The sequence below is a fragment of the Arachis duranensis genome, chromosome 7 (genome assembly GCF_000817695.3).
Source record: "Arachis duranensis cultivar V14167 chromosome 7, aradu.V14167.gnm2.J7QH, whole genome shotgun sequence".
In the NCBI taxonomy this organism is placed as follows: Eukaryota; Viridiplantae; Streptophyta; class Magnoliopsida; order Fabales; family Fabaceae; genus Arachis; species Arachis duranensis.
Window position 1 is genome coordinate 6,494,625 of NC_029778.3, and position 7,843 is coordinate 6,502,467.

The window sequence follows — 7,843 nt, forward strand, 5'->3', positions numbered from 1 at the left end:
ATTGGAAATGTTACATATTGATCTTTTTGGTCCTACTAGAACTCAAAGTTTGGGAGGTAAACACTATGGTCTTGTGGTGGTAGATGATTACTCTAGATTTGGTTGGGTACTTTTCCTTGCTCATAAGAATGATGCATTTTATGCCTTCTCCACCCTTTGTAAGAAAATTCAAAATGAAAAGGATTTGAAAATTGCCCATTTGAGAAGTGATCACGGAAGAGAATTTGAAAACCAAGACTTTGAAAAATTCTGTGATGACTTAGGGATTTCTCATAATTTTTCATGCCCTAGAACCCCCTAACAAAATGGGGTGGTTGAAAGAAGGAATCGAAGCCTTCAAGAAATGACTAGGGCCATGCTATGTGAGAATGAAATTCCCAAATTTTTATGGGCTGAAGCTGTGAACACAGCATGTTATATTTTGAATAGAACAATCATTAGAAAAGGGTTAAAGAAAACTCCTTATGAGCTATGGAAAGGAACCCCTCCAACTCTTAAGTACTTTCATGTTTTTGGATGTAAATGCTTTGTACTTAACAATAAGGAAAACCTTGGAAAATTTGATCCAAAATCCTATGAAGGGATGTTTGTTGGATATTCCACCATAAGCAAGGCCTATAGAGTTTATCTCAAAGAGCATAGAACGATAGAGGAATCCATACATGTTACCTTTTGTGATTCTAACTTAATTCCCAGTATTGTAAAGGATAATGATTCAGATTATGAAGAGGATGGAACAAGAAAAGAAAATCCCAAAACTGTGCAAAATGAAGAATCTGTCAGCCCGGTTTTATCTCGTCAGATTGAAGGAGAAACTTTCATTTTGTCTCCTGAGCAGACACGAGAAACTGAAACAGTGAGACCATTAGAAGTTTATCAAAGCTCAACACCTGTCCGAAAGCCTAGAGAATGGAAATCCATGAGGGGTTATCCTCATGATTTCATCATTGGTGATCCCTCTCAAGGTGTAACCACAAGATCCTCCACCAAAAGGCAAACCGAACCTAGCAACTTTGCTCTATTGTCACAATTGGAGCCCAACAATGTCAAACAAGCTCTTGAAGACCCATCATGGGTCAAGGCCATGCAAGAGGAGCTTGCTCAATTTGACAAGAATAAGGTTTGGACTTTAGTACCTCATCCGGATGGTAAGAAGGTAACGGGTACTAAGTGGATATTCAAAAATAAACTTGGTGAGGATGGACAAGTTGTTCGTAACAAGGCTAGACTAGTGGCCCAAGGTTACGATCAAGAAGAAGGAATAGATTTTGATGAGTCTTTTGCTCCGGTAGCTAGAATGGAAGCTATTAGGTTGCTTCTTGCCTATGCTGCCCATAAAGGTTTCAAAATGTTTCAAATGGATGTTAAATGTGCTTTCCTTAATGGCTTTATTGATAGAGAAGTGTATGTGGCTCAACCCCCCGGTTTTGAACATAAAGATTTTCCTAATCATGTGTTTAAACTTTCAAAGGCTCTTTATGGCCTTAGACAAGCTCCAAGAGCTTGGTATGAAAGGCTTAGTACCTTCTTGTTAGAAAATCATTTTCAAAGGGGAACCACCGACACTACTTTGTTCATTAAAGTTTCTAATGATGACATCCTTCTTGTTCAAGTTTATGTGGATGATATTGTATTTGGATCAGCCAATGAAACCTTGTGTGAAGAGTTTGGAAAACTCATGACTAGTGAGTTTGAAATGAGTTTAATGGGAGAGCTAACTTTCTTTCTTGGCCTCCAAATTAAACAAACTCCTAGTGGTACCTTTATTCACCAAGGCAAGTATGCAAAAGAATTGATAAAGAAATTTGGCTTAGAAAATTCCAAACCAATGGGAACACCAATGCATCCCAACACTAAACTTGAAAAGGATGATGATGGCCTAGATGTGGATGAGACACGGTATAGAGGAATGATTGGTTCACTAATGTATCTTACATCCTCTAGACCGGATATTGTTCAAAGTGTGGGTGTATGTTCAAGATTTCAATCTCACCCAAAAGAATCCCATTTAACGGCTGTTAAACGCATCATTAGGTACATTAAGGGAACTTGTAATTATGGATTATGGTATCCCAAATCTGATGACTTTTGTGCAGTAGGTTTTTGTGATGCAGATTATGCGGAAGATCGAGTGGATAGAAGAAGCACTTCCGGCATGTGTTGCTTCCTTGGAAGCTCACTCAACATGTGGTCAAGCAAGAAACAAGCCACAGTGGCTCTATCCACAGCTGAAGCTGAATATATATCCGCATCTGCTTGTTGTTCACAATTAATTTGGTTAAAAACTCAATTGGAAGATTACAAATTAAAAATCAATAGCATACCCTTATTTTGTGATAACATGAGTGCAATAAATATTTCAAAAAATCATGTTTTACACTCAAGAACAAAGCACATTGAAATTAAATATCATTTCATTAGAGAACATGTGCAAAAGGGTACTATTGATATTCAATTTGTAAAATCTGAAGAACAACTTGCTGATATTTTTACAAAATCCCTCTGTGAAGATAGATTCTGTTTGTTAAGGAAAAGCTTGGGAATGATTGATTTAAATCATGTTGAAAAATTTGTGAATTTCTGATTCTGTCCAGTTTTATCTCGTAGGAATGGACGAGATAAAAACAAGGCATGCTGGAGGAGCTATGATTAAGGGGGAGGCTGCGCAGACTTTGCTTCTAATGGGCCCCACATAATCAAGTTTGACCCCTCGTTGAATTTTTAATGGTTCCTCACTTTATGATGATCAAATCTTTTGATTGTCATTTCAAATCTCATTGGAAGTGGTTATTGTCATTTCAAATCTCTCTCTCTCCATCTAATCCCTTGAAATTAGGAAACCACTTTTTCAAAACCCATTGGTTAATAACCGCACCATTATGGTTATTAACTTCCCCATCATCTCTCTCCAATCCTCATTAATTGCACCACTAACCTCCTCTCTCCTCACTCTCGTTCGGACTCCCACCCTTTCATATTCAACTTGTCCATTCCTCCTAACATGAAAAAGAAAACGGCACAAAAGAGAAGTGGCCGAACCACCATTCCAAAAAGCCCACCGTTCTCATCACCTCAAACTCATACACATATCCATCTTCATTCTACCTCCTCTTCTACCCCATCACCTCCTTCCAAAAGGACCGACACCATGCGTCGCAAAGTCATTGCTCACAAATCTTCCGGGAGAGGAAAAAACAAGGAGCCTAGCGTTCAAGAAGAAGAAGAGGAATCACATACTTCTCCACCACCATCACCGCCGAAAAGACCTACCTCAACCACAAAAAGCTCTCAGAAAAGGCCGAAAAGCTTTGTTCTGCATGAAACAAGGGAACCGGCAAATTTGGAGTCTCTCGACTTCAAGAACAAATTTCACAAAACTCACTCCCATTTTGATCCCTCTAGGTTTTACTCATGTGCCTTCTATGAATTTCATAAAGAGGTTTTGCTGAAACGCCCTCTCTGTCTTTCATACCTGGTAAATCTTGAGAAACTGGTGATGAGCGGATAATTTATACACTTTTTGGCATTGTTTTTAGTATGTTTTTGGTATGATATAGTTAGTTTTTAGTATATTTTTATTATTTTTTAGTTAAAATTCACTTTTCTGGACTTTACTATGAGTTTGTGTGTTTTTCTGTGATTTCAGGTATTTTCTGGCTGAAATTGAGGGACCTGAGCAAAAATCTGATTCCGAGACCAAAAAGGACTGCAGATGCTGTTGGATTCTGACCTCCCTGCACTCGAAGTGGATTTTCTGGAGCTACAGAAGCCCAATTGGCGCGCTCTCAACGGCGTTGGAAAGTAGACATCCTGGGCTTTCCAGCAATATATGATAGTCTATACTTTACCCAAGATTTGATGGCCCAAACCGGCGTTCAAAGTCACCTCAAGAAATCCCAGCATTAAACGCTGGAACTGGCACCCAAATGGGAGTTAAACGCCCAAACTGGCATAAAAGCTGGCGTTTAACTCCAAGAAGAGTCTCTGCATGAAAAATGCTTCATTGCTCAGCCCAAGCACACACCAAGTGGGCCCGGAAGTGGATTTTTATGTCTTTTACTCATCTCTGTACACCCTAGGCTACTAGTTTTCTATAAGTAGGACCTTTTACTATTGTATTAGGGAGTCTTTTCGATCACTTTGGGAGGCTGGCCTCACGGCCATGCCTAGACCTTGTTCTTATGTATTTTCAACGGTGGAGTTTCTACACACCATAGATTAAGGTGTGGAGCTCTGCTGTACCTCGAGTATTAATGCAATTACTATTGTTCTTCCATTCAATTCCGCTTGATTAATGCAATTACTATTGTTTTTCTATTCAATTCCGCTTGTTCTTTGTCCAAGATATCACTTGTTCTTCAACTTGATGAATGTGATGATCCGTGACACTCATCATCATTCTCACTCATGAACAAGGGTGACTGACAACCACTCTGTTCTACAAGCATCTGAGGCCTTAGTGAATATCTCTTGGATTTCTGGTTGCACGATGCATGGTTGATCGCCTGACAACCGAGTGCTCGCCTGACAAACGAGCCAACCATTCCGTGAGATCAGAGTCTTCGTGGTATAGGCGAGAACTGATGGCAGCATTCAAGAGAATCCGGAAGGTCTAACCTTGTCTGTGGCATTCTGAGTAGGATTCAATGACTGAATGACTGTGACGTGCTTCAAACTCCTGAGGGCGGGGCGTTAGTGACAGACGCAAAAGAATCGATGGATTCTATTCCGGCCTGACCGAGAACCGACAGCTGATTAGCCATATGCTGTGACAGAGCATAGGAACATTTTCACTGAGAGGTTGGGAGGTAGCCACTGACAACGGTGAAACCCTTGCTTAAGCTTGCCATGGAAAGGAGTAAGAAGGATTGGATGAAGACAGTAGGAAAGCAGAGAGACGGAAGGGAAGGCATCTTCATGCGCTTATCTGAAGTTCCTACCAATGAATTACATAAGTATCTCTATCTTTACCTTTGTGTTATTTTCGTTCATCACCATTACTATTTGAGTTTGCCTGACTAAGATTTACAAGATGACCATAGCTTGCTTCAATACTAACAATCTCCGTGGGATCGACCCTTACTCGCGTAAGGTTTATTACTTGGACGACCCAGTGCACTTGCTGGTTAGTTGTGCGAAGTTGTGTAATGCCATGGTATTGAACACCAAGTTTTTGGGGTTCATGACCGGGGATTATGAGAGTTGTGAAAAGTATTGTTCACAATTTTGCGCACCAACTGGCAACCAAAGGAATCAACTTTTCTTCCATGTTTGATGCTCTGAAATGGACTCCACTGCTTCACATTCAGAGACTTGTGTACCCGGGGCTGGTCCGGAAATTTTATGCAAACATGCGTTTGATTGATGGCTCAATTCACTCTTATGTCAAACGTGTTTACATGACCCTCAATCCTCAAACAATAGGCGCTGCTCTTGGATATGAAGAAGAAGGGCCAAAAGTTTACATGGTTGACAAGTGGGATGATCAGGTTGGCATTGCACAACAAACGGTCTTACAACACATCTGTGCAAATCTCTCTGGTTTGGATGGCCTAATTCCAACTCATCGAGCACTCGGTCCTGAGAACTCTCTGTTGCACCGTATCATCACTCACATTCTCACTCCACAAGGCGGTTCTCACCACAGAGTAACAGTTTCTGATTCTGTTATTTTATTTGCACTTCTTACTTCTTCCCAAATTTCATTTGCTTATGTTATGATACGTCATATGTGGGAAGCAGTGAAAAGTACCAAAAAGGCTAACCTTCCATATGTCATGTTTCTCACATGTATATTTGAGTATTTTAAGGTTGATTTGACTAATGAAACTGTTGAGAACAAGATTTCAATGATTAAAGGAGGAGGAATTTTGGGCAAAAAGGGCAAGAAATCTGTTCCATCTGAACCATCTCTCAGTGATCTGGAGAGCCATCCTGAGCCCTCAAATGTTACTGCATCAATCCGAGAGGTTCTTAATGAGATGCGCAACATGTCAAAACTGATGTTCAAATCCCACAAGACTGCCATAAAATTGGAACATGAACAGGAAAGGGCTTGGAAGAAATGTCATGATAGAGTTGGCTTCATGATAAAGAGCTTTGATGATGAAATGGGGACAGGAGATTTTGAAGTCGATTCCGGTTCAAAATTTAACCTTTCTGATGATTGATGGCTGTTGTTTACCTTTATTTGATATTGGCCCCATTAGGCTCAATCTATTTTTTGTATGAGCATGACTTAATACTCACTGCTCTGTGATACTTTGATACACTCCTGTTACTTTTTGTTGTTGCTTTGTTATTATGGTTATGTTGTGGTATTCTTCATATTTTGTGCAGGTGCCCCTTGATGACAAAAGGGGGGGAGAAAAGCTGAAAATTGAAATCTGAAAAACAAGGGAAAATTGAAATCTGAAAAACAGGGGATGAAATTTTCTGTTGAAAATTCATGATCACCCTTGTTAAAAGATATTTTTATGCTTGCTGATTTTATGCTTGATGGTAGCATTGAAACTGCTCTTGCCTCATTATAATTGATGCTACTGTTTTATAATGATTTGGCAATGAATGACTGACTGGTTGTTAATTAACCTTGATGAATATGCATGATTGTATTGAATATTCTGTTTCATCCTGGTTAACATGCTTGATATTTTTGGTAGTTCCTTAAATTGTATAAAGTATCAAAAACTGCCTTATTTTGTTCTACAAATATTTCCTTCATGTTGCTTTGCTCTGATATATTATATAGGAAAATATTTGAATATTTTGATGTATGTATCATTGAGCAGAAAATCAGATTACTGATAACAAATAAGTTTTGATTATCATTCAAATCTGCTCATAAATCAAACATTTAGCATTATGAATAAATATGCTAAATAACATTGTTATTTTGAAGCTTGATTAAAATGTTACATGTTTATACTTCCCTTGGTAAAATAGCATATATTAAGGGGGAGCCATGTGACAATTTGGAAAGGGAGAAATTCAATCTTCAAAGGGAGTACACTACTCTAACCTTTAATTTCTTTCCATTCCAATTTTAATAATGTTTGTCATCAAGGGGGAGATTGATGAGTTTGGAAAACTCCAAATTAATATTGGTGATGAGCAAACATTATTTAAATATTTAATTACAAAATTATTAATTCAATGTTATTTGATTATATGTTAATTAATAATTTTGTAATGCAGGATTTGAATTGGGCCGAAAATAAAATAAAATGCTGCAGCCCAAGTGTGAATTTGTTTTCCAATTCAGCATTGATTCAAAAATATTCAATGATATATGGCTGAATTTTTGGGCTAGATTAATATTGTTACTCCAAGCCCAAAGAAAGCTTCCTATGTTTGATTCAAAATCCATCAGGAAAGAAATTGTTACTAATTGGGCCAAAATGAAACCTATTGCTACCAAGCCCAATGTTGATGAATGTTTTCATGCCTTATTCGAATCCATGAAGCAAATGAAATGCCTAAATGCTTCCAACGGATTCCACTTCATTATTATGAAGGATTTCAAATTTAATTAATGCATTGGAAACATAAGAAAGAGAGAGAAGATTGATTTGATGGCTATTATGACAGTACACGCTACTCAACAAAGGGAAGTGGAAAACTTGAATTAACTTTTACTTTCTCTCTCTTTGTTCATTGATTATTGTTCAAATTCATTGAATATTTTCTCTCTTCTCTCTCATCCCTTTCCTCTTCTTTCTTCGGTTATTACACAGGAAGCCATGGAAGCTACTTGGAGCTACCAAAAGGAAAGAAAAGCAAGGCTAAAGACCATCGAGTTGATGGCACGAAAAAGAAAAAGAAAAGTATGCTGTGGCTGAAA